At 43.3% G+C, this 27,463-nt stretch overlaps 1 protein-coding gene across 3 annotated transcripts in view; it reads right to left on the bottom strand.

Annotated features, from left to right (window-relative positions):
• Window positions 1–27,463, bottom strand: part of LOC139269514 (tyrosine-protein kinase JAK2-like) — a 375,442-nt gene that overhangs the window by 306,088 nt on the left and 41,891 nt on the right. The gene's annotated exons all lie outside the window — the stretch shown is intronic.

Genomic DNA, 27,463 nt, shown 5'->3' with positions numbered 1-27,463 from the left:
AGTTAGTTTTAATGTGAATGTAACAGGCCAGTAGCGAGATATTTATCACCTTTCAAAGTAGACAGGAAAGCTTGGTGAGTATCCCATGGAGTTTATGGTGTGCTAGTTCATAGTAAAAGGCTAACTTCGTAATGTGGCACACTATCCCATTCACAGGACACACAAGAGCAGATTGCAGTTCATAAGAGACAAGAGTCTTATGTAAAAAGTGTGAGGAGAAAGTATCGACTGTAACAGTGATATCACCCACAAACATCCACTTTATTTGCTTGCCAGATTCCATTATGCAGAATAAACTAGGGCAGAGTTCCAGGAGATACAATAAACATACTGGCGGGTCTTCCATTCCATCTGCCAAGTGAAAGTTTAGCGCACAACATTAATTCAAACCTTGCACGGAACAGCTGTTATCCTGGTCTGGTGCGAGTCTACATTGAGGACAGTGTGCCCTCAATCCTACTTCAAAACACGGGAGTCATGGTATGCATTTGCAGACCATGCGTCAATAATACTGGGCAGTTGTCCCAAGAAGCTGCAATAGTACTGACTACAGCAGCAGTAGAATCTCTATTATAGCAGAACCAGCCATCAAAGTAGCTACATTGCACTTCCGGAATTGATCTTAGTCAATTTTGACCCATTCCTGTTTCACAACTTCATTGCACAGAGGGTTTAAGAGTACTTTGAACATAGAAGACAATATGTAGAAAAATTATTCTCAATGTGATTCAGGACCTTTCATTGGGGAAATGGAGACACAACAGAAAAAAAAATCAATGACCCTTGGCTGTGAAGTGCTTTGAGACGCCCGGTGGTCGTGAAAGGCACTATATAAATGCAAGTCTTTCTTTCTTTCTAGTCACAACTAATGGGATGAAAACATCCTCTCTTTCTGTTGGCTGTAAAGGTCCCACCTGAACTGTATTTGGGCCCAGTTCCTAATGATCATGGCTCCGATTCTTGGTCAGTCAGATGTCCTATCACAATGTCTAAGGGTCTAAACCAAGTTTCTGTTAAGTCTACTCCTACAGGATCCTTATTTGTCGAATACAGAGTGCATACTCTGTCTATAAGATCACACCCACTTCCCCAAGTCCAGAGCGCTTAAGTGTAGAAATGCAGAGCCAAGGCTAGGGGACAGACAGGTGAGTGCAGATGTACTACTAGTTTAACCAGCCAAAGCTGCACAGCTTATCAGCATTAGTAAGGCCCCCGCCACTTGTCGAGTGAACCAGCCTAACCAGTCGGGTGCTGACTTGTAGGGTTAACAAGAGCTCGGTAGGAAGAATCCTAGCCCCGCCAATGACAGGTCAATCTATGCAAATTCCATTATTGATCAGGACTGGCTGCTCAATGTCCTGACTGCCTGAGGACCTAACTGGCTCAGGTATCAGATTACTCAGTCAGTCCTGGTTGCCATTTGTTGGACACTTGTAAACAAATTGGCTGTCCTATTTGCCTGCATAACAACTGTGATCGCACTTTAAAAGACACCTTCTTAGGCAGTCCCCCGGAGTCGAGGATGACTTGCTTCCACACTAATACGAGTTCTAAGGTGACTAATGGGTCCTATGGGGGGATCTACAGACTCAGGTGGGGCTGATGGTGGTTGAAGGAACGGTTGGGTGGGGTGCTTGGTTTGTCGTACGCTCCTTCCGCTGTAAAGCGCTTTGGGATAAGACACTATATTAATGTAATTTATATCTTTCTTAACAAATATGACCAGATTAACTAGTCATCTATCCTATGGCTGCGTGACAGAATAAGCGCCACAGTTGCTAACAGTTACTGCACTTCAAAAGAGTAGCTTAATTGCTTTGAGAGCTCAACACAGTAAGGTACTATATACATGCTGATCTATTTTATTGCCCCCAGCAGAGATCAATTAACTCATTCAAATCATGCCCGAGACTTTCTTGGTTTGAACATCAGTTATCAAATCAAACAAACTAAACTATTGGCCGGGGGGGGGAGGGCAGGGAATAGCGAGAGAACAATAATTTATCATGAAGTGAATCAGTGCAATGCTACAGAGAGCACACATTTCTCATTTATATGGCATCGTTACATAAGTAATGTAAAAAAAAAGGCACAAGTTGGTTAAACAACTTACATTTATATAGCACCTTTAACGTTGTAAAACAACCCAAGGTATTTCTCAGAGATGCAAGAAGATTTTCAAACAGGCCACCCAGCCAAAGAAGGAGCTTCTATGTGACAATAGCTGGATGAAAGAAGTGGTTTTTAAGGAGGATCTTAAAGGAGAGAGAGTGGTTGAATGGTTATCGGGGGAATTTCAGCATGTGGAGCCCAGACAGCTTATTGCATGGCTACCAATGGTGGGTGAAGAGAGGGAGCGGATGCACATGAGGTCATAAACAAACAGAGGAATGGAGAGTTTGTGGGAATAGTAGGGTTGGAGAAGGTTAATGGAAACAGATGAGGAAACAGATGCTGTGTTTTGGAGGGAGAGATTAGGAGTGGTGATCAAAAGTTTTGTTGAAAAGATGGATTTTGAGTCGTATTTTAAAAGGTAGAAGTGTTCAAGGAGGGAGTTCGAGGGAGGAGGGATGAGGTGTTACCAATGTGGGACAAAGACAATGGGCTATGCATAAAATGCCAGAGTCAGAGAATGAAAGACTACGGGAGGGGAATATGGCCCCTATTTTTCGGCACCCAGCGATTTTTCTGGCGTTGAAGGTCAGTTAAAAGTTTCCCCAATTTTGGGGCACCGGCTACCAGCGACAAAATGTTTGGCACCATACATTCTGGCGCTGGTGTACGCTAAAAAGCAGTTTACGCACCCTTTCTGGCCATAAGGCCACTTTCTCCAATAATGTTTTTTTAAAAACTGCGCACAAACACATGCAACACCGTTTGAAAAAGCCTTATCTACACTTAAAGAAATCAGCGCTAGCCTGCTTCTATCCCTGGCCAAAGGGCCTCCCTGGCTATTTTCTATCAACGTAATGTAGCACCTTATCAAATTCCTTTTAGAAATCCACATACATAACATCCATTTCTTTTATCAATACACGCCGCTAGTTTCTCACAAAACATTGTTAAATTAATCAAAGAGAACCTTTTACAAATTCGTGTCGATTATTCTTAACTCACGTCTTTTTAGGTATTAATTTTACTCTATATTAAGGCCCCTGGAATCTTATCCACAGCTGGCGTTAAGCAGACTAGTCGACAGTGACCTGTGAGAGAACATCCCGAAAACATGATATATAAACATGCTGTATCAATACAATTTCTTTCTTGTAATATATTTTAAAACACTGTCGCAATCCAGTTGCTTTTTGGCCCACTTACCTTCAGCACTGTGCAGTGATGCACAGAAGAAATGTGAGTTGAACAGAGAGTAAGTTATTCAAAATATTGAGAAATCAGTTGTTTTCCTCATAGCTGCAGTGCACGGGGAGGTTCCCACAACTCAGGCAGTAGTGGTTTGGCTTCATGATCATCATAGGCAGTCCCTCGAAATTGAGGAAGACTTGCTTCCACTCTAAAAGTAAGTTCTCAGGTGACTGTACAGTCCAATACGGGAATTACAGTCTCTGTCACAAGTGGGACGGACAATGGTTGAAGGAAAGGGTGGGTGGGTGGGAGGGACTGGTTTGCCGCACGCTCCTTCCACTGTCTGCATTTGGTTTCTGCATGCTCTCGGCAACGAGACTCTAGGTGCTCAGCACCCTCTCGGATGCTCTTCCTCCACTTAGGGCGGTCTTTGGCCAGGGACTCCCAGGATGTTGCACTTTATCAAGGCGGCTTTGAGGGTGTCCTTGAAACGTTTCCTCTGCCCACCTGGGGCTCGCATGATGTGTAGGAATTCCTTGCAGAGCGCTTGCTTTGGGAGTCTTGTGTCAGGCGTGCAGATGATGTGGCCTGCCCAATGGAGCTGGTAGAGTGTGTTAAGTGCTGCAATGCTAGGGATGTCGGCCTGATTGAGAACACTGACGTTGGTGCGTCTACCCTCCCAGTGGATTTGCAGGATCTTGCGGAGACAGCGTTGGGTGGTATTTTTCTAGCGATTTGAGGAGTCTACTGTATATGGTCCACGTCTCAGCCATATAGGAGGGCGGTTATCGCTACAGCCCTGTAGACCATAAGCTTGGTGCCAGATTTGAAGTCCTGGTCTTCAAGCACTCTCTTCCCCAGGCGACCGAAGGCTCCACTAGCGCACTAGAGGCGGTGTTGAACCTCATCGTCGATGTCCGTCCTTGCTGATAGTAGGCTCCCGAGGTATGGAAAGTGGTTCACGTTGTCCAAGACCACGCCGGGGATTTGGGATTTTGATGACCGGGGGAGGGGGGGGGGGGGCGGGGGCAGTGCTGTGTGGCAGGGTCAGGTTGGTGGAAGACCTTTATCTTACGGATGTTTAGAGTAAGGTCCATGCGTTTGTATGCCTCGGTAAAGATGTTGCCGATGGCTTGGAGTTCAGCCTCAATGTGCGCAGACGCAACTGTCGTCCGCGTACTGTAGTTCGATGACAGAGGTCGGGACGGTCTTGGATCTAGCCTGGAGCCGATATTAAGAACTGTGTGGAATTAAAGGGAACTAGGGTGGCATGCTTCCTGACGTGAATAGAATTGTTAGTGCCCAAGCCAACCAAATGCCAGGTTTGATCAATAATTGTGGGTTAATCACGTTCTGCGCCACAAACCGTACACTATATGTCATTATATAGCGGGTTGTGAAGTTCTTGCCAGCCCTAGTTAAACTTCATTATCAGTAAATGGGGGTGAAGGATATTATGAAATGGATTAACTGATCTTAGATTAATGTGGGTTAAAAATATTTATGTAATGAGTTAGTTTATTTTAGTAAAATGGAGACTAATCAAAGTATGTTATATATAGGGGAATATAGGTTAATGAGTATTAAGCCCACTGGTTCTATAGTTTAGTTCCACTCCAGCCGGGACCCAGTTGAGTGCGAGATGGAGCATTGCAGTAAGGAAGATCGAGAAAAGGATTGGCGTGATGACGCAGCCCTGCTTGACCCCGGTCCGGACGTGAACTGGGTCTGTGGTGGCTCCGTTGGTCAGGATCACGGCCTGCATGTCATCGTGGAGCAGGCAGAGGATGGAGAAAACTTTTGGGGGCAGCCGAAACGGAAGAGGACGCTCCACAGTCTCTCACGGTTGACAGTGTCAAAGGTCTTTGTGAGGTCAAAGAAGACAAGGGTTGGTGCCGTTCCCTGTATTTCTCTTGTAGTTGCCACGCGGTGAAGATCATGTCCTTTGTACTCCGTAGTGGACGGAATCCACATTGTGACTCTGGGAGGAGCTCTTCAGCCACAGGGAGAAGACGGTTGAGGAGGATTCTAGCAATGACTTTCCCAGTGGCCGACAACAGGGAGACTCCTCTGTCGTTGCCGCAGTCGGAATTGTCCCCTTTTTTAAAGATGGTTATGATTACGGCATCTCAGATCTCCAAGCATGCACTCCTCCTTCTAGCCGAGAGAAATGAGATCATGCATTCACGCCAATAGTGCCTCTCCGCTATACTTTAGTGCCTCAGCGGGGATTCCATCTGCTCCCGACGCCTTGTTGTACTTAAGCTGGCAGATGGCCTTTTCTACCTCATGCAGGAGGCGAGGGTTTTGCCGAGATGGTGGCAGGTAGCATGCTGCCGGATGGAGTAGAGGACATTCGTGTCACAGGCAGAGTCTCGATTAAGGAGATCTTTAAAGTGCTCCTTCCAGCGGGTCCTGACTGCCTCTGTGTCCTTGATGAGTGTCTCCCCGTTTTGGCCAGCAGTGGGGTGGGGCCTTGGGTGCTTGGACCGTAGGTGGACTTAACTGCGGTGAAGAATCCTCACACATCATGGCTGTTGGCCAGCTGCTAAATCTCCTGTGCTTTCTCCACCCACCATCTATTCTTTAGGTCGTGGGTTTTTTGTTGGACCGCAGCCTTAAACCGCCTGTAAAGCTGCTTTGCTGCTCCCGAGTGGGTTGTTGTTTCAAGTTCAGAAATGCCCTGCGCTTGTTTAGCTCTTGGATCTCCTGATCATTCTCGTCAAACCAGTCCTGGTGTTTCCTGGTTGAGTGACCGAGCGCCTCCTCGCAGGCACTGGTTATGGTGGCCTGTAGGGCAGACCAAGTGCTGTGGGCGCTCTGCGTCTCGGGGTCATCAAGGGTCGCTAGGTTGGCAGTGAGGCGCTGGCTGTATTGGGCTCTCTTAGCTGGGTCGTGGAGTGCCCCGTCGTTGATTTTTCTGCAGCATTACTTCTGTTGCCATCGTCGCTTTGGGGCTATATTAATGTTGATAACGGAAAGGATTCAGCAGTGGTCCGTCCAGCAGTCATCGGCTCCTGTCATGGCGCCGGTGATGCGCATGTCCTTGCGATCCCTCACACAAACTATGACGTAGTCGAGCAGGTGCCAGTGCTTGGAGCAAGGGTGTTGCCATGATGCCTTGTGCTTGTCCCTCTCGCAGAACAAGGTGTTGGTAATGACGTGTTCTAGGCATTTTGTCAGGGTACCGGTGGAGTTGGTTTTCCCTACCCCCTCTCTGCCGATCACGCCTCCCCAGAGGTCTGTGTCCTTACCAACTCTGGTGTTGAAGTCGCCGAGGAGGATCAGTTTGTCGTCCGTAGGGACGTGGGACAGGGATTGTTCGAGGCTGGAGTAGAATAGCTCTTTGACCTCATCTGTTGCGTCGTGTGTTAGGGCGTACGCACTGATAACTCTGGCGCATTGGTTCCGGGATAAGGTGAGCCGGAGAGTCATTAGACGTTCATTAATCCCGCAGGGGGAGTCTCTGAAGTGGTCGACTAGTTCGTTCTTGATGGTGAAACCAACTCAATGGAGGTGCCGTTTTTCTTCTGGTTTGCCCTTATAGAAGAAAGGTGCAACTTCCACCTTGTTCTTTGAGCTGGCCTTCCCCTGCCCATTGGGTCTCACTTAGGGTGGCAATGTCGACGTCGAAGCGTCTGAGTTCCTGGGCAATGATGGTGGTACGGCGTTCTGGTCTGTCGCTGTTGGACAGGAGGGTCCCGATCTTCCAGGACCCGAATTTCATTTTAAACGGTGGAAGATTCCTGTGCTTGAATTCTTGTAATGTGGGGTGGCTGTTGCACACTGGTTACCACACGGACTTAGCAGAGCAAGGTCTTAGTCCAGTGGTAAAGGGGTCCAAAACGACTGGAGACCAGCAATTGCTGTAAAGGCCTAAGTTGCCTACGGCGGGGTGCGAGCCGTAAGCTCGATGCTGAGCAGCGCCCTTCGGTGAGGTGTGAGAAAACCAAGGCCTGGCTGAGGGCAGGCATTAGAATGGTCAGAGGTCATCTTCGTGGAAGGAGGCGAGGTCAGAGAGGTTAGAGTGACCACAGCCATTGTGCACACCACGTACTCGACAGAGACTCCACCGTTGAGTGGGGCCCGCAGCTGGGGGGAGGCCAGGACGTCACCGGAGGGATGTAGGACCAAAGAGGGGAAGGCTCGTGTGTGAGGGCGAGGAGTGAAGGAAGGGCCCAAACCTGTGGTTGGAGCTGGTCAGAGGCTCACCGCCGTTGAGATCATCGGGGGTCAGTTGGAGCAGCTGAGTCGGCCAGTGGGGAGCGAGAAGCGAGGGTCCAATTGCGGGGACATGGCAGCAGGGAGGTCCATCTAGAAGGCAAGTCTTGATTGGGGGATGGGCAGTGGGCCCTTGCAGCACGGGTTTTTAGTGCGAAAATACTTTGGGGGTCGAAGTGCACCCACTGTCAGGGCTGGCGGGGGGGGGGGGGGGGGCTTCAACAGTGGGGGGAGGAGATTGAAGAAGAGGTGAAGGATGGCAGCAGATGGCCAGAGGAAGGTTTGTTCGGGGAGAGCTCCCTCGGGAGCTGCTATCCCATCCGCCATCTTTGCTCGCGTGAAGACAAATAAACTTCATATCACAATGCCAGAGGCTGTGTCAGTGATGTTCTGCTTCACTGAATTACCTTTCTGTAGGTAGACTGGCTCGCAGGGATGGTTTCCCTAAAACAGCAGGCATTCCTGAAATCAAACTAGGTGGAAAAGTACTGATTGCCAGTGTGTGTTGTACTAAAAATAGGTGGAGCTTCCTCACTTTGTTGAGGGCAATAACAGACCAAGAAGGTAGCACCTGAATTTTCCACGTCCTGTCTGGCATTGGAAAAATGGTAACAACAATAATGCTTTCTCTCCTTAATCTTCATCGTGTCAAAAATTAGTCTTTTGATGAAGCCGAGGATGTGTTGCCAAATCATCCCCCAGACATTTTAGGTGCACACGGTTAGGACAGTCGCCAGAAATGCACTTGGGTAGCGCCAGCACGACATTCAGGTTTCCTTTACTAGAAACTAGCTATTATTTTTTTCGGTGTTGATGGTGTTCAAAGAAACCTGCATACAGATAAGTGGAGGCCATAATTTTGATTGGGGAAAATTGGGGTCATAGTGTGGAGGAGGTTGCAGAGATAATGGTGGGGTGAAGTCATGGTGGGATTTTAAGAATAGGATGAGAATTTTTATATATTACACACACACACACACACACACACACGGTTGGCACCTGTGCTAAAAGCAGTGATCAGGAATAGAATTCTCCACTTTATTTTGCTGATATCATTTAATATGCCTTGGCTTCATGCCATTCCTTCATCCTTCTTTATTGTTCATCTCTCTTAAGGTCTCTCATTCACATTGCCACGAGAAAAATAAACGGCACATGAAAGACACCTATATTTTATTTAGGGAATCCTTTTTATGATTGTGATGTACAGTTTCCAGAATCATGATGCACATATTGATTTAATGGGCCTGAAATTTCAGTCAGAGGCTTCTTTTGGACGAACGCCTCTGACCCGAGAATTTTTACGAAATTACCTAGGATTCCAGTGGGAAGGACTTCTCTTCCCGTGCTTCGGAGCGCGCTCCTATCCTCAAGGTTCAAACGTAGAAGGTGCAGTCACGTGACTACACAACCAATCAGGAACTGTATTCTCATTAATAGCAGTGAGAACTCCGTATCTACGAGTTCTCATTGCTATGAATGAGAAAAAAATAAAATAACCTCACAATTAAAATTAATTGAAATTAAAGTTAATAAATGTCTTAAAAGAAATCTGGAAAATATATATATTTTTTTTATAAGTTTTATAATTAGGGTTAAAAATAAACTTACTTTAATGGAAAGAGTTTTTAAACAGAAAAATGTGTTTTAAATTTTATTTTTATATGTTTATGTTTTAAACTTTTACGCTGGTAAAAGTAGGCTGTGCACCTGCTTTTACCAGGCACAAGGGTTTTAAGGACATTCGCTGGGCGAGAGATGGGCAAATACTGCAATCTTGCCCATGCGAATTTCCTGGCTGTGGGGATACAGAGGATCTATCAAGCCAGAACTTGACAGAACAGAAAAACGGTTTTTGGCACAATGGCATTGCGTGCCGAAAACCAGCTTTTGCGATGCCTTCTTGGGTCCATACACACTCCGTACAGACCCGAGGAGGCTGGAATTTCAGGCCAATACCAATCATCAGGATTTGTTTACACATGGTATAAGCTGGGTATTCCAATGTTCCCGACTGCAGACTTACTGTTTCCCCCAACCTGCCACAGGATTTCTTTCCTTCAAACTTCAAGTTGTCCCTTTCCGGTTCTTGATTAGTTTAATTTTATGCACATGAGCTATTACTATTCAGTGACAGCTCTGACAGGTGCATGGCCTTGGGTGATAATAAATAAGTAGTATGTACAATCATGAGTGTTGCCACACTGGGATTCTTTTGGCACAAATTAAAAGCAAAGCCTCTGGCAATGGTGTGGTCCCAATGTATATGTGCTTCGAGTTAATTATTGCCATTAAATCAAGAGATTGTTATATTTATACGAAAAGGATATTTTATTCAAGAAATATTTTTGAGGATCACTGGCTGACCCTACTCCTGGCAAACCCTGGCCAAAGCTTTGCTCCTCCCGACTCCTCCCAGCAGAAATCCCCATCAAATAGCCGACCCCCTCCCACCTGCCCCTTACTTGAGGCCTACCCACCCGCAGCCAGCCTCTCAATCTGGCTAGCTGCGGGCGGGAATCCCAGATCTCGCATTCAAATCAGGCCCTGCCGTCAAAGTGGGCAGGGCCTGTGGGAAATGCGGCCTCCTCAGAGGCCCCACGCCCCAATCCGCCTTCCTTGAGAAAATTCCAGCCCCCATCTCGCAGAAAGCTATTTTTTTCATTACAGATCACCTTTAGAAACAGATTACCTACAATACCACGCATGCTTGATGTTTCAAAGGTAGTTCGGATATTGTTTTCAAATTGTTTTGGGAAGGTTTTTAATATTTTTTTTTAAAGGCAGCGGTCCTGTTTTAATGGAAAGTCTGTATGAGTGGACTATTCCATCAATGACTGTGTGATATCTTGACAGAGCACAGTACACACAGCTCCTAACATGGCAGGCAGCGCTCTCGGAAGCCTCCGAATTTTCTGCCTGGTTCTGTTTATTATTAACTCTGCAGTTGCAGTACACAATACGTCCACATCCACAGTGTGGAGCTACAAACATTACAAGCTACAGACATTACACTTCTCCCTCCTTAATGAAGAAGTTATTATAACAAACATCATAATAACTTTCATGTTTATACATAACACAGGATATAAACTTTTTTTCCCCCCGTATTTACAAATTTAACTTTACCACTTATTTTCTGTTTCGAAGAGGATACCTTCGCTCTCGAACAGAACCTTCCAAACATGGTGTCGAATCTAAACTCATTCGAGGCTCATCCTGAGGAACGTTTTCCTCCATGGAATTTCTTTGATTTTCATTTGAACTCACTCTAACTTCAAGCTCTATGTTTTCCTGACTCAGACTCAGACTTTCATTCTGATTCTCTCCTGGATTTGTTTCCAGTACATTGGATTTAGAATTTGCTACTGGTGTATCAAAACTATCTGATGAGTCAGAAATAATTGAATCATTCCCACCTTCAACTCCTTCCAAATCAGTCGGTAAAATATGATCAATATGAACAAACCTAACCTGTCCATTATCAAACATCTTTACCAAATATGTGCAAGGACCACATATCTTAACCACTCTTCCTGGAAACCACTTTAACCATTTATGGTGATGGTTCTTCACTCTCACCTTCTGGTTTAATTTCACACATCTCTCTTTTACTGTACCTCTATCATGATTCTCTTTCTGTCTTAATTGTGTCTCTTCTACAGACTGTGCCAAATTTGGTTTTAACAACGAGAATCTGGTTCATGGCTGTCGTTTGAGAAACAACTCTGCTGGTGTTCTGCCAGGAGTTGTATGAGGAGTATTTCGATATGTAATCAAAAAATTAGCCAAGTTGTGATCCAATGACAACTGCCGTTTCCTTGGATTTGGATCGAACATTTGTTTTATAAGGGCACGTTTTACAATTTGTACAGTGCGTTCTGCTGCACCATTCGAAGCAGGATGATATGGTGGAACCTTGGTATGTTTCACACCATTTTTTGCTCGTGAATTGTGCAAATTCTTCTGAATGAAATTATGGTCCATTATCCGAAAAAATCTCTTCAGGGAGGCCAAATGAAGAAAATAATTTTCGCAAAATGTCCAATGTTTTACTTGTTATTTTCCACATTGGAAACACCTCAACTCACTTCGAATGGCTATCACAATGAACAATTGTTGTCCTTCCAACTCAGCAAAATCAATATGTAGCCTTTGCCACACCCTGGGAGGCCATTTCCATGGCTGTAATGGTACTGATGGTGGTTGCTTGCTTACTGATTGATATGTCGTACACTGACTCACAATGTACTCTATATCTTTATCAAGACCTGGCCACCATAAATAACTGCATGCAAAACTCTTGGTCAAGCACATTCCCAGGTGCTGGTCATGGAGGTCTCCTAATAATTTGGACCTGAATTTATTTGGTATAACCACTCTTGCACCCCACATGATACAATCTTTATTGACTGATAATTCATTCCTGCGAATGAAGAATGGATGTGTACCTGGTTTGGCCATCCATTTGCAATATACTCATACACCTTTGACATCACTGGGTCACGTTTGGTTGCTCTACCAATCTCTTCAGCTGTGACTGGCAGTTCATCAATGTATGAAAAATAAAACACTTCTTCCCTATCGGGTGTAACTTGTGATGGGAAAGGCAAGCTAGACATTGCATCAGCATTACTGTGATCAGCTGATCGTCTGTATTCAACATCATATGTATATGCTGACAAAATCAAAGCCCATCTCTGCATTCGGGCTGCAGCTAATGTTTGAACTGGGGACTTTGGATGGAGGATTGCTGTTAGGGGCTTATGGTCCGTAACGATGGTAAACTTACGACCATACAAGTATGTGAGAAACTTCTTGACCCCAAAAATTAATGCCAAAGCTTCCCTTTCAGTTTGTGCATAATTACTCTCACTGGCACTGAGAGTGCGTGAAACAAAAGCAATTGGTCTCTCCTCCCCACTACTTAATACATGAGAGATTACTGGCCCAACTCCATATGGAGAGGCATGACATGCGAGCTTAATCTCCTTTGATATGTCATAGTGAACCAACATGGTGCTCTCTACCAATTTGCTTTTACACTCCTTGAATGCTGTATCGCATTCTTTTGACCACTTCCAATGGACCTGTTTTTTCAAAAGTTCATTCAGTGGATGTAATACTGTAGCCAAATTTAGTGGGAACTTCCCATAATTGTTCAAAAGACCCAAGAATGAACAAAGTTCAGTGACATTCCTGGGAGTGGGTGCATTTCTAATTGCATCCAATTTTTCCATGGTTGGATGTAAACCATCTTTGTCTACTCTGTACCCTAAGTACTCCACTGAGTTTTTAAAATAACTCACACTTGCGAGCAGACACTCGTACTCTGTACTTCTCTAGCTGTTTGAGGACTTCATTCAATATGTTATTATGAATTTGCCTATTTGGTGCTGAAATTAGTATGTCATCCAAATAACATACTACCCCTTCAATACCTTGCAAAATCTGGTTCATCACCCCTTGGAATATGGCAGGGGTGGAAGACATTCCAAACGGTAGCCTATTAAATTGATATAGGCCTAGATGAGTATTTATAGTCAAACATGACTTGGACTCCTCATTGAGTTCAAGCTGTAAGTAAGCATTCGTAAGATCCAGTTTTGAGATGATCTGACCACCTGTCAGTGTTGTGAACAAATTTTCTATATTCGGCAATGTATTGGGGACATTAACCTCTCGAACCTGGTTTACGGTTACTTTATAATCACCACACCATTTTACTATCGGACTTAGGTACAACAACAATGGGTGTAGCCCAATTACATCGGTTTATCTTACAAATAATGTTCTCAGTCTCTAGTCTTTTGAGTTTTTGCTCAACGTTCTCCTCGAGTGCATATGGTATGGAACGTGGCTTGTAGTAAACTGATCTAGCGTCCTTCTGTACCTGACACTCGCCTTGAAACCTTGGACCGGACTGCCCGATTCGCAGAACACATTCGGATACTTCTTGATAACCTCATCCATTGATGAAAATCTCGCTTCCACACAGAAAATCTTACTCCAATCCGGCTTCAGTGAGCTCAACCAATTTCTTCCTAGTAAGGCAGGTTTGTCTCCTTTCACTACGATTAGAGGCAAGTTCTGAAATTGATCTTTATATTTCACCGGTACGGTGATACGACCTACCACAGGAATTTTCTCTCCCGAGTAGCCTCACAGCTCTATCTTGGATTTCTCCAATTGAAAATCACGCAATTTGCCGCGATATAGTGACTCCAGTACGACACTCATGGATACAACCGTGTCAATTTCCATTGGTATCTTGAATCCCGCAACATCTATGTGGATTTTGATGCTTTCTGAATCGCTGTCCGTTAACCTCGTGCTCCTGATGACGTGTAACTCTAACATCTCCTCGTCCTATTGTTGTTCTTCCATGCTATGTAGTCTCTTGGGATTTCTACTTATAGCTTTGAACGCTGGACTCATAGCTTTAAAAACTGGTTTACCCTTCAGTTGGCATGCCTTCGCAAGATGCCCAGTCTTTCTGCAGAAGAAACACTCTGTCTTCACATATGGACAACTTTGAGCAATGTGTTGTCCCAGACACCTATAGCACGACTTCGATGCTCTGTTAGAATTAACAGTTTCTGAGACTTTGGGCCTCCACCGTCTTTTACTTTGAACCTGCAGGTGATTTACCTCAGTTGACTGACGACTGTAATCATTATTTAATTCTCGGGAATATTGTTCGGCCATGCCCATCGACCTCGCTGTCTGACAAGCAATCTCAAAAGTCAAGTCATCCGTCGTCAATAACTTCCTTCTGATCGCATCATTTTTCACCCCACAAACAAAACGATCCCGTAATGCTCGGTTTTGAAAATTTCCAAAATTACTGTGCATCGATAGCTTTTTTAATGCTACGATGTAATCACTGATACTTCAATCAGCCTTTTGATTCCGAATCCTGAAACGATAGCTTTCAGCAATTTCTATCGGTTTGGGGTTGTAGTGCTGCTCCAGCTTCATTAAAATCTCTTTAAGCGTTGTGTCCTTTGGCTTGTCAGGCACAAGCAGATTTACAAGGGTTTCGTACAATGCCGGACCCGCCTCCGATAAGATCGCTTTCTTACGTTCCAACACAGTCCGGTTCTGGACTGCATTGTCTGGAACTTTGATTATGTTATTTGCATTGAAATACATTTCTAGCCGATCCACATACACTTTAAAATGTTCCCGGTTGTGTCGATATTCGCCCAAATGTCAGATTACACCTGCCATTTTAATATCTAGCTGTTCACACCGTGTGCTGTATTTTACATCGGGTTTTTGTAGCTTTTTCCAAAGACAAAAACTTCCAAAGTCTCTGTCGGCTGGCTGAATCCTTCACCAACAAAATTTAAGCTTTAAATCATCCGAAAAATCCCATTTCATTGCCAAATGTGGTATCTTCACAGAGCACAGCACACACAGCTCCTAACAGGGCAGGCAGCACTCTCGGAAGCCTCCGGAATCTGCCTGGTTCTGCTTATTATTAACTCTGCAGTTGCAGTACACAATACGTCCACATCCATAGCGTGGAGCTACAAACATTACAAGCTACAGACATTACAGACTGCATTATGCTCGAGATAATTATGTACAGCTTTGGAATGAAGAACCTCAAAATAGAAACTTGCTCTGTCACACTACTGAGCAAATACAAAAACAGTTGATGCTCAGTGTTTATGTGCATTATTTGTGGTTCATCACAATCTGAGGACTGGAATGTAATCGACTAATTTTATTAGTCCCACAAAATTTATATGCAACTTCATAAAATGGAAAGAGTAAATGTTCCTCAATTATTTAACAAGAAGGTAAATAACGTATTGCTTCAAAAAACCACCTCTGAAATATGGGCAATGTGCAAAATTGAACAGACTGAGTAGAACAAATTTGTTTTGTTTCCATTTTCTTGTCTGGTGTTTTGTGTACAAGGATGCTGATTCTGATTCCTGACAGAAGGGTCAATATATACACTGTATCCCAGTCACGAATGTCCCATACATTAATCACCTTATATGTGATGAACAGTAATGGGAAAGAACGGCTCTTCAAATTTGGACTTTAAACTCGGTTTCAGCTCATCACTTGTTTCACATGAAGAAGTGGCAAATATATTTTGAGTCTTTATTTGCTTTTTTTTTAAATTTGCTGCCAGCAAATGGATGAACAAGATATTTCTCTAATGAGAGCAGAGAAAATCAAAATAAAGACTTCAGAACATTTCAAAAATCACAAAATAATTGACTTTTGATGTTTAATAGTCATCTGAGTGGAACCTTCACTTTCATAACCATAAAAGTTCAACCATACCTTGACTCATAGCATCTCGTTTGCCTGCCTAAAATGAACATGGACATTTCTTCTTTTATAATATCATCACCATACACTAAGAAAGAAGGACTTGCATTTAGTGCTTTTCATGACCACCAGACGCCCAGAAGCACTTTACAGCCGATTAAGTACTTTTTGAAGTGTAGTCATTGTTGTAATGTCGGAAATGCAGCAGCCAATTTGTGCACAGCAAGCTCCCACAACCAACACTGTGATAATGAGTAGATGATATGTTTTAGTGACGTTGATGGTTATGGATGCATTATTGAAAGACTATCCCATATACCAAAAGGATTCAAAGGACTAATATGGGTCACCCCTCAGCCGCCTTTTTTCAAGAGAAAAGAGACCCAGCCTGTTCATCCTTTCCTGATATGTATATCCTCGCATTTCTGGTATCATCCTTGTAAATCTTCTCTGCACCCTCTCCAGTGCCTCTCTATCCTTTTTTATAACATGGCGATCAGAACTATACGCAGTACTCGAAGTGTGGTCTTGAAATGATAACTTTCTCTACATGGAATCAGAGAAATTTCAGCACTGGAGGAGGCCATTGTACCTGTGTTGGTGCTGGCTGTCCTCGCGAAGCTTTCTAACTTGAATTGTCCAGCTCTTTCTCCCAACTGGATGTAGTGGTGAGTATACGTTATTGCACACTTTTAGCCTCTGTTGACAAGTGTATATGCACTCCTCAAGTCACAGTAGTATACACTTGCCATACCAGATGCAGATTCTAGTATCAGGGCAGCAACAAAGGAAGGTATGTTTGTTCTGTCTTTGTGCCTGTAACCACGCAGTAAAATGCTTCTTGCTGATTTTTTTATGGAGTCCTCCGCAGTTAGTACTATTCAACCCCTCACATTACTGACTTCACCACACTACTGTCCAATGCATCAGCATAGTGGTCTGTTTTCTGATGCCACTTTTCAAATCAGGCATTTTATAATAGTGGTCTGCTGAACCACACTCTACAATGCACTCGGCCACAATACTGCCCAAACAAGAGACCTGCAGGATGCTGGGAGAAGAAGTTGAAAGTCAAAACATGGAAGTTGAGAGGAGGAATAGTTGTGGGCCTAGAGCTGGGATCCTTGAATTGAAGATATGGCAAAAAAAGTAACGTGTTGCAATCATCATTCTGCTGCTTATCAGCACGAATGATAACTGGGGTTGTAGAAATGTATTTTCAACAGTCCAATGGGCTGACTCTGACTACAGAGCACAGAGGCATCACCAACTGTGGAGGACTCCATAAAAAAATCAGCAAGAAGCATTTTACTGAGTGGCTACAGGCACAAAGACAGAACAAACACACCTTCCTTTGTTGCTGCCCTGATACTAGAATCTGCATCTGGCATGGCAAGCGTATATTACTGTGACTGAGGAGTGCATATACACTTGTCAACAGAGGCTAAAAGTGTGCATAACGTATACTCACCACTACATCCAGATGGGAGAAAGAGCTGGACAATTAAAGTTAGAAAGCTTCGCGAGGACAACCTGCACCAACACAGGTACAATGGCCTCCTCCAGTGCTGAAATTTCTCTGGTTCCATGTGGAGAAAGTTATCATTTCAAGACCACACTTCGAGTACTGCATATAGTTCTGGTCACCATGTTATAAAAAAGGATAGAGAGGCACTGGAGAGGGTGCAGAGAAGATTTACAAGGATGATATCAAAAATGCGAGGATATACGTATCAGGAAAGGATGAACAGGCTGGGTCTCTTTTCTCTTGAAAAAAGGCGACTGAGGGGTGACCCAATAGAGGTCTTCAAAATTATGATAGGTTTTAATAGAGTGGATACAGAGCGAATGTTTCCACTTGTGGGGAACAGCATAACTAGAGGCCATTGATATAAGATAGTCACCAAGAAATCCAATAGGGAATTCAGAAGAAACTTCTTTACCCAGAGAGTGGTGAGAATGTGGAACTTGCTAACCCAGGGAGTCGTTGACGCCAATAGTATCGATGCCTTTCAGGGGAGGCTAGACAAGCATATGAGGGAGAAGGGAATAGAGGCGTATGATGATAGATTTAGATGAGGAAAGACAGGAGGAGGCTTGAGTGGAGCATTAACGTCGACATGAACTGTTTGGGCCGAACGGCCTGTTTTTGTGCCGTATATCCTATGTCGCATCTAGTGTGGCTTCCATTAAGGAAAAGCATTTTAGACATTTTGTGTTAAAATAATAGCAAACAAACACAAATCACGATTATAAAAGTGGCCAGAAGACTACAGCCCATGCATGCCACTTTGAATAGATTTATTGCTGCAGCTTGCCTCGGTGGTAGCACTCTGGCCCCAACACAAGATTTAATGACATAATCTACGCTGTCACTTCAGTGCAGTACTGAAGGAGTACTACCCTGTTGGAGGTGCCATCTTGTCTGCCTGGGTGGACAATAGAGCTCCCCACGACACTTTTCAAAGAGATGGGGACTTCTGTTGCCGTGGTTAACATTTATCGTTCAACCACCACAAAATAACAGATTAGCTGGCCAAATATCTCATTGCTGTTTGTGGGAGCTTGCAGTATGCAAAGTGGCTACCATGTTTTTGCCTACATAATAACAGTGACTACATTTCAAAGAAAAAAAATCATTGTCCATAAACCTTTCAAGACCAACAGTAAGCTGCTAGTTTATTTATTTAAAACTTTCGTAATAACATAAGAATTAGAAGCAGGAGTAGGCCATTCAGCCCCTCGAGCCTTCTCCACCATTCAGTAAAATCATGGCTGATCTTCTACCTCAACTCCACTTTCTTGCACTATCCCTATATCCCTTGATTTCCACAATATCCAAAATCTATCGACCTCCATCTTGAATATAATCAATAACTGAGCCTCCACAACTCTCTGGGGTGGAGAATTCCAAAGATTCACCACCCTCGGAGTGAAAACATTTCTCCTCATCTCAGTCCTAAATGGTCAACCCCTTATTCTGAGACTGTGACCTCTGGTTCTAGACTCCCCAGTCGGGGGAAACATCTCCTTGCATCTGTCAAGTCCTGTAAGAATTTTGTATATTTCAAAACCTGCAAAAACCTAATTAAAAAGGCTAACTTTTAAAGCACCTCAGTGCCCTTTAAATTCCTAAACATCTTTTTTTAATTAATTATAATTCAATAATTATGATTTAATTCTTGTGAGATGGAGAACAACCACTGTGAAAGAGTTAGTGAAAGCTTGTGTTCCATGTAAGCTGCATTCTTGAGGCGATTAATTAAATTAATGGCAATAAACTCAGTATACAAGAACCTGTTGTAAACTGGTCAATGAAAGCAGCACAATAACGATTGGAAAAATGTACTACAGTTTGGTGTAGTTACAATAAAAGTCTTGTGCAAGGACTGATGGGATGAAAGCCTTCTTTGTCTGCTGGCTGTAAGGGGCCTGTATGAAATGTGTCTGGACATGGCCCACAGCACAAGACTAATTTGGTAATCTTACTCAGGGGCCCACAGAACGGCTGGTGTGGGAAATTGAAAAATATTACACTTGTACAGTATGGGGAGCTCTTCTGGGGTTGGGGCTGAGGCGCATCGCTGGGACAGAGTAGCAGCAGTTTTACCTACCATCTGATCATGCTATATATCTCCTCTGGCAATGCTGAAACTGGGTGCCTGAAATGAAAAAGTGTTTCATTAACTGGTGCGAATTTCCCTCACCTTGATGATGAGCACCGAGTTTACCAATAGAATCATAGAATGGTTACAGCACAACAGCAGACCATTCAGCCCATCGAGCCTGTGCCAGCTCTCTGCAAGAGCACTTCAGCTAGTCCCACTCTCCTGTCCTTTCCCCGTAGCCCTGCAATTTTTTTTCCTTCAGCTACTTATCCTATTCCCTTTTGGAAACCGCAATTGAATCCGCCTCCAGCACCCTTTCAGGCAGTACATGCCAGATACTAACCACTCGATGCGTAAAAAAGCAGCGGTTACATCTGCCAATCAGCATAACTTTGTGTCCTCCAGTTCTCAACCCTTCCACCAATGGGAGCAGTTTCTCTCCATCTACTCTGTCTAGACCCCTCATGATTTTGAACACCTCAATCGATTCGCCTCTCAATCATCTATGTTCCAAGGAGAACAACCCCAGCTTCTCCAATCTATGTAACTGAAATCCCTCATCCCTGAAACCATACTTGTAAATCTCTTCTGCACATTCTCCAAGGCCTCCACATCCTTTCGAAAGTGCAGTGCCCAGAGTTGGAAAGAATACTCCAGTTGAGGTCGAACCAGTGTTTTTTAAAGGTTTAACATAACTTCCTTGCTTTTGTACTCTATGCCTCTATTTATGAAGCCCAGGATCCTATAAGCTTTTTTAACCGCTTTCTCAACCTGCCCTGCCATCTTCAATGCTTTGTGCACATATACCCCTAGGTCCCTCTGTTCATGTACCCCCTTTAGGATTGCACCCTTTAGTTTATATTGCCTCTCCTTATTGTTCCTACCAAAATGTAACACTTCACACTTTTCTGTGTTAAATTTCATCTGTCATGTGTCCGCCTCTTCCACCAGCCTGACTAAGTCTTCTTGAAGTCTATCACTATCCTCCTCCCTGTTCACAATACCTCCAAGTTTTGTGCCATCTGCAAATTTTAAAATTGTGCCCTGTACACCCAAGTACAAGTCATTAATATATATCAAGAAAAGCAGTGGTTCTAGGACCGACCCCTGGGGAACATCACTGTATACCTTCCTCCAGTCCGTTAAACAACCGTTCACCATTACTCTATCACTGAGCCAATTTTGAATCCTTGCTGCCACTGTCCCTTTTATTCCATTGGCTTCAACTTTGCTGGCAAGCCTATTATGTTGCACTTTATCAAACGTCTTTTGGAAGTCCATGCACACATCAGCAACCATCTCTGTTACCTCATCAAAAAACTCAATCAAGTTAGTTTAACACAATTTGCCTTAGGAATAGAAATTAGCAAGAATATAGTTGCAACCACTGTTACGAGTGTAAAAAATAGGATTTTTTTTGTACATCAGTCATCTGTCATGCCACAGTGATTTAATTTGACCTTCTAGATAATAAAGGTCATATCACACGCACACATACACATAGATGATCAGTCTTTAAACACGGTCAACTGTTTTGCTGCAGAAAATGTTGATTTATCGTTCTGTTTAAACAATTTTAGTTTTAATTTTTCTTTGCCTATATAACAAAGAATTGATTATTTATTCCATTGCTGTTGTGATATTTGTTGGTGAATAAAAATTATGAGGGGTCTAGATAGAGTGGACAGGAATGACCTATTTCCCTTAGCAGAGGGATCAATAACCAGGGAGCATAGATTTGAAGTAATTGATAGAAAGATCAGAGGGGAGATGAGGAAACATTTCTTCACCCAGAGGGCGGTAGGAGTTTGGAACTCACTGCCTGAAAGGGTGGTAGAGGCAGAAAACCTCATCACATTTAATAAGTACTTGGATGTGCACTTAAAGAGCCTTAAACTACAAGGCTACGGACCAAGAGCTGAAAGGTGGGATCAGGCTGGGTTGCTCTTTTTCGACCAACACGGACACAATGGGCCGAATGGCCCCCTCTGTCGTAATTTCTCTACGATTCTATGAAAGTAGTAGCTACATCTAACAATCATTGCAACTCAAAAAATAACATTTGTGTGAAGCACATCAAGATTTTTCAATGTGACGTCTGCTATAAAAAAGGACGCCACAGTTATTATTAAATAGAACAAATATATGTTTCTAGTTGGACGTGTGTCAGACCACAAACTCTTAACTCAAAAACTGGATTTCCTCCCTTAGTATCATTTAAATGTTTATTACACTGGCAAAATTCCCTGACTTGGCTAGGGTTACTACGGCATGCATATTTTCAAGCAATTGGAGAATAAATTGCAAGAAATATTTATCACAAAATAGTTCTTTAATGAAGGAAGCTTACGTCTATGAAATCCAAATTTGTTTCCTTTCAAAGATCTACTTGAAAATTCCATTTAAATAGTTTGCCAATTAAATTAGAATAATTCAGATTAATGCTCCCAATATTTTTTGCTAAGCGTGTGACTTTTTAAATCCACACAATTTCTTTGACTGCAACTGGATCCTTGTCCGTAAAGCTCTTTTTTTTTAAAATGGAGCCCCTTCCTAATGTAATGACTTAAGACTCAGAAACACAATGTAACTAATCAAATTCACAGATGCTACTCAACTATGCAGCAAATTGGGTTGGGAGAAATGCAGCATTAAACATGGAGACAATTCCTAAGCCTATACCAGCATAGAAAATCAACCATCACAAAGAAGCGCTATGCCCGTAAGAGTTTAAAAGAATGCTGAACTACCCAAATTTTCACCCAGAAAGATATCCCTGATGGCCTCAATTTCTTCACACCAAATTTCTGGAGTGATTATTGAGGATGCCAGCGAACAGGCAGCTGCATTCTTTTTTTTCATTTCTATTAATAAAATAAATGGTCATCTTGAAAGGAAAGATCAGTGGACATTGCTCCTTTTTAAAAAAAAATAATATGGTCAGGCATCACTTAAAGACCTAGGCAGCAGCTATGCACGTTCAACAACTTACACCACATATGCATTAGTACATTCAGTGCAGGAGCAGGCCAGCAGTGAATGCATCTTGCATACAAGTAGCAGTATAAACACTGATGATTCAGAGGCCAGTTTTAAGATCAGTTCGCAAATACAACCATGATCGAATGTTTATTATTCGGTTTCTCACGCAGCCATGAGCACTCGGAAGCTGGAATATTCTGCAAAAATGCTCTTCAGTAAACCCACAATAAACCACAGCGATCTTTTAAGTTTGCATCTTTGAAATAGTCTCAAGTCTTTTAACCAGCTGGGTCTGGTTAAACTTGAACTCTCAAACTGCCAATACATTGAGATTTGGGAATTTTTACCCACATTTGCTTTGTCTGGCCAATTCCTTATTTTTTTTCTATTCCACTCACAGAATGTACACATTGTGAATTGTCACTATTTAAGACATGGAATGCCATATACTTACAATTACAATGCAATAATCTCATTAAGGAGGTTCTGATAACTGTTAGAAGCCTCTCAAGCTTCATTCTTGTAATTCATGCTGCCATCTGCAACACTCGATGAGACTATTACTTTGTCACAGCCATATATAAAAATGGAGAATGGGGAGAGCAACACGACTCCATTTTGGCCCATTATTTTTTTTTTGCTGTCACTTCTATCATAGTGAGCAGCAACAATCAAAATATTCCAAGCAACAACAACTTGTATTTATATAGCGCCTTTAAAATAGTGAAGCATCCAAAGGTGCTTCACAGGAGTATTACGAGACCAAACAAAATTGACACCGTGCCACACCAGATGAAATTAGGGCAGGTGACCAAATGCTTGGTCAAAGAGGTAGGTTTTAAGGAGTGTTTTAAAGGAAGAAAGTAAGATAGAGAGGTGGAGAGGTTTAGGGAGGGAATTCCAGAGCTAGAGCCGAGTAACAGAAGGCACGCCACCAATGGTTGAGTGATAATAATCAGGGATGCTCAAGAGGGCAGAATTAGAGGAGTTCAGACATTTTGGGGGGTTGTGGGGCTGAAGGAGATTACACAGATAGGGAGGGGCGAGGTCATGGAGGGATTTGAAAACAATGATAATATCCTCACATAAGGATTAAGGATGGTGACATTATCACTGTCTATTTAAATTGATTTACTAATCCCCAGGTGATTACTTGGAAATAATCCTGTTCGTATATTTAACAATAACATTTGTTTTTGGGGACGTATTGAACGGAGCGTCCCCCCTCCCCGCTTCCTCCCAGGGATCACTGAGAGCCCCTGTTCCTAATTTGCATTAATGGCATATTTAGAAACACAATGTAAATGATCGAATCCACAGAAGATATTAAAGAATAGAGGAAGGTGGGTGGAGGACAACAAAAGGCATTCAGTAAAATGTTTAAATGGGTAAAGATAAAAATTAAATGCAGAAAAGGGGTGTCTCAGTTATATGCTGGATGTTGTAGCTAAAGATGAAGCGAAAACGGGTTGAGACAGTCAGTCTCGGGATGTAGGCATTACCAGCATTTATTGCCCATTCCTAATTGCCCTCCGAGATGGGGATAAAACGGAGTGGCTTGCTTAATCACATACGGGCCAAACCAGGTAAGGATGGCAGGTTTCCTTCCTAAACAACATTTTTGAGCCAGTTGCGTATTACAACGATCTAACATCTCTGTTGCCACTTTTTTTTTTATTGATATGGATGCCAGATTTGGATTTGGATTTTTTTATTTTTCATAAACTGAATTCAAATTCTCAAACTAATACAGAAACGCACGTGATTATGTTGAATTATGATTTCAAACAAAATATTTAAAAATTGAGCAACCAAGCCAAATAGTAGTGTTTGAAAAAATATAATTACATAAAATTTACAGCACACCATTTGGCCCAACTGGTCTATGCCACTGTTTATGCTCCATGAGCCTCCTCCCACCCTGCTTCATCTAACCCCATCAGCTTATCCTTCAATTCCTTTCACCCTCGTGTACGTATCTAGCTTCCCCTAAAAGGCACAACACACTTCTGAATTATTCACTGCATTGTGACTTTCTCATTCCAAGATATCAGATCAGTTCAAACTTTTGGTTGTCCAGCAACTTACACCAGTAAACAGTTCATTAGCAAATGTGATCAATATTGTTTGTTTTTCTAGCGATGTTAAAAAAAACCCACAATATTTCCTTTACATTACACATTCACTGTCACTTTCATCAGTCGACATGCTGTGCAAGCTCCACAAATAAGTTCGCAAACAACAAAATGTCCCACCTACTGTATTTTCGCCTCACCATCCAGTATTTTCGCCTCACCATCCAGCATTTCCACTGCATCCACAACAGAAAGCCTGATGCAAATGTGAGAATGAGGGGGTTGGTAAATCTTTTCTCTTCTTCGGTTTAGCAAATATGCTTGGAACCATGGGGGTTAAATAGGCTAACCTCCTGGACCTCGAGTTGCTCGGGGTTGTCCTGCAAGGCCATCTGCAGTTTCCTTAATTGAAAGTCAGCAGCCTTCCACCACCCATGCTGCAGCCACTTGGGAAGCACCTCATAGGAGCACTGGAAGAGGCAAAGGTATACGGAAGATAGGCACTATAACAACTTGCATTTATATAAGACCTTTAATGTAACAATACGTCCCAAGGTGCTCTACAGGAGCTTTTTAAATAAAAATTTAACACTGAGCCACATGCATTAGGACAGACAACCGAATACTTGGTCAAAGAGATAGTTTTAAGAAGCATCTTAAAGGAGAGAGAGGTAGCGAGGCAAAGAGGTTTAGAGGGGGAATTCCAGAGCTTAGGGCCTCGGCAGCTGAAAGCAGGCTGCCAATGGTGCAACGATTAAAATCGGGGATGCACACGATGTCAGAATTGGAGGAGCGCAGAGATCTCAAAGGCTTGTAGGGCTGGAGGAGGTTAGAGAGATGGGGGGGGGGGGGGGGGAGGAGGTGACTGACCATGGAGGGATTTGAAAACAAGGATGAGAATTTGCACTGTCTCATTAGTTTATTTTTGTATGCATTATCTAATGATTGAATTTAGAAAATTGGATTGGAATGTGTATTTTCTAGTGGTTTTTATTTTTGTTTTATCATAAAGATAACAATGTGATGGTTAGTGATAGAGGAAAGGTAAGGAGTGTGGGACTGTTGGTGAATGGAATGGTGTGGTTGAGGTCACAGGTAACGCTCATTAATAATTTCATCACAGAGTCCGGACAGAAATGTTGTAACCACTCTCTGTTGCTCTTCCCCTTCCCCCATCTCCACTGAGAGGTGGTGGTAAGGGCTGTTCCCTCATACTGGCCAGGTTGTGTAGCATGCAGCATACAATCACAAGTCTTAATACCCGCTCAGCTGTGTACTGCAGGGCTCCTCCAAGAGTGGTCCAAGCAGCAGAGTGTTGCTCGAGGATGCTGGTGGTGTGCTCTATAAAGTTCCTTGTGGCAGCATGGCTCTCATTATAAATGTGCTGTGCTCGAGCGCGTGGGTTCCTGACTGGAGTCATGAGCCATGTCATGAGGGAATAACCCTTGTCACCCAGTAGTCAGCCTTTAACTTGCCACGGTAGTTCTAATGCAGCTGGCATAGAGGACTGCCACAAACTGAAGAAATCGTGACTGATGCCAGGATAACAGGCATTCACCTGCATGATGCGCTGTCTGTGGTCACATACTAGCTGCACACTGATGGAGTGGGAAATCCCTTTCGGTTGATGAAAGTGGCCGAGTTCACATGATGCGCATGCAAGACAATGGGAGTGCAGTCAATGGCACTCCCCATTGCAGGGAAGCCTGCAATCCATGCAAACCCTCTACTTGCTCCGTCTGCTTGTATCTGGCAAGAAGGAATGAGATGAAATGGTCTCTCTGTGTATGGAGAGCTTCTATACCTGATGCAGCAGTGGACTGCAGACCACAAGATGTTGTTTATATTTTCAGCAGCAGCCTGGAAGGAGTCAGATGCATAAATGTTTAGAACTACAGTCACCTTGACAGCCACAGACAATGCTGTCCTTGCCCTGCTTTGAGGCTGCAGCAGTTGGAAGATTTCAATCACAACCTCTTTTGTGACACAAAGACGTCTCATGCATAGGTCCTCACTGAAGTTGAGGCAAGAGAATGTATCCCGAAAGGCCCACGGCAGAAATTACTTTCTGCTGAGTGCTCTTCTCCCCAGCCTTTTCCTCCCACTTCTAGTAGCTTGTCCTGCTCTGTTGACTTGCAGCCTGAGCCTCGGACTGATAGCAGACGTATTAATCTCCCTACTGCATATGGAGAGGTCACATGGTTGTGAATGATATTAACTAATGTTTGGTTTGTAAGGGTCCTGTGTTCAAAGGCAGAGTTTTGCTGCATTTTCCTGGATATTGGCAGGTAAAGACACACCCTGGTTTTTAGGGGCGTTGATATCTGAAACAAACAGTCATTAACCCAGAGTAGAAAATCTAGCATAAAAATCCCAAACATAACAACTAGCATCCAAATAAATAATTTCCCCTCCTACTATTGCAACAGGAAGACATTTTAAACAGCAGAGAAACCGCTGAGTGGACCTCCAATGTTGCAGCCAATCTATTCAGCTGTTGTAGGTTGGGGAGGGGAGACAGTTCAGATGCCAATTCTTTTTGTGGAATTGTTTTTTTTATATGTTTAACTTGTCTTCGCAGTGAAGATAAGGCAGACTTCTGCTTAGTATTACATGTGTCACTGGGACCATCAGAGAGTGGAAAACAAGGTAGTGGGCTAATGGTATTCCTGAGACACTCTTCATTGTTGCCAGAGGAAGGTGAATAATTGGAAACCCTCATGCAAGCATATTTTTACTGCCACAACCAGATGGGAAAGTTGAATTCACAGCAGCAACAACATTGCTCCAAGGAAGTGTTGTTTGTGGCTCATTATTTTCTTCTAGCTCTGGATAAATGCAATTTAGTTTCAACATTTGAGATGCAAAAAATACAGCCTGCATTTAATTAGTGCCTTTAATGTGGAAAACACCAAGGTGCTTTACAGAGTGGGTGGTGGGGGGGGGGGGGGGGGGAGGAGAAAATAAAATAGAAGA

Source organism: Pristiophorus japonicus, chromosome 1 (genome assembly GCF_044704955.1).
Source record: "Pristiophorus japonicus isolate sPriJap1 chromosome 1, sPriJap1.hap1, whole genome shotgun sequence".
Classification (NCBI taxonomy): Eukaryota; Metazoa; Chordata; class Chondrichthyes; family Pristiophoridae; genus Pristiophorus; species Pristiophorus japonicus.
The sequence above is the reverse complement of the archived record's forward strand: the minus strand, read 5'-3'. Positions and strand labels throughout refer to the sequence as shown.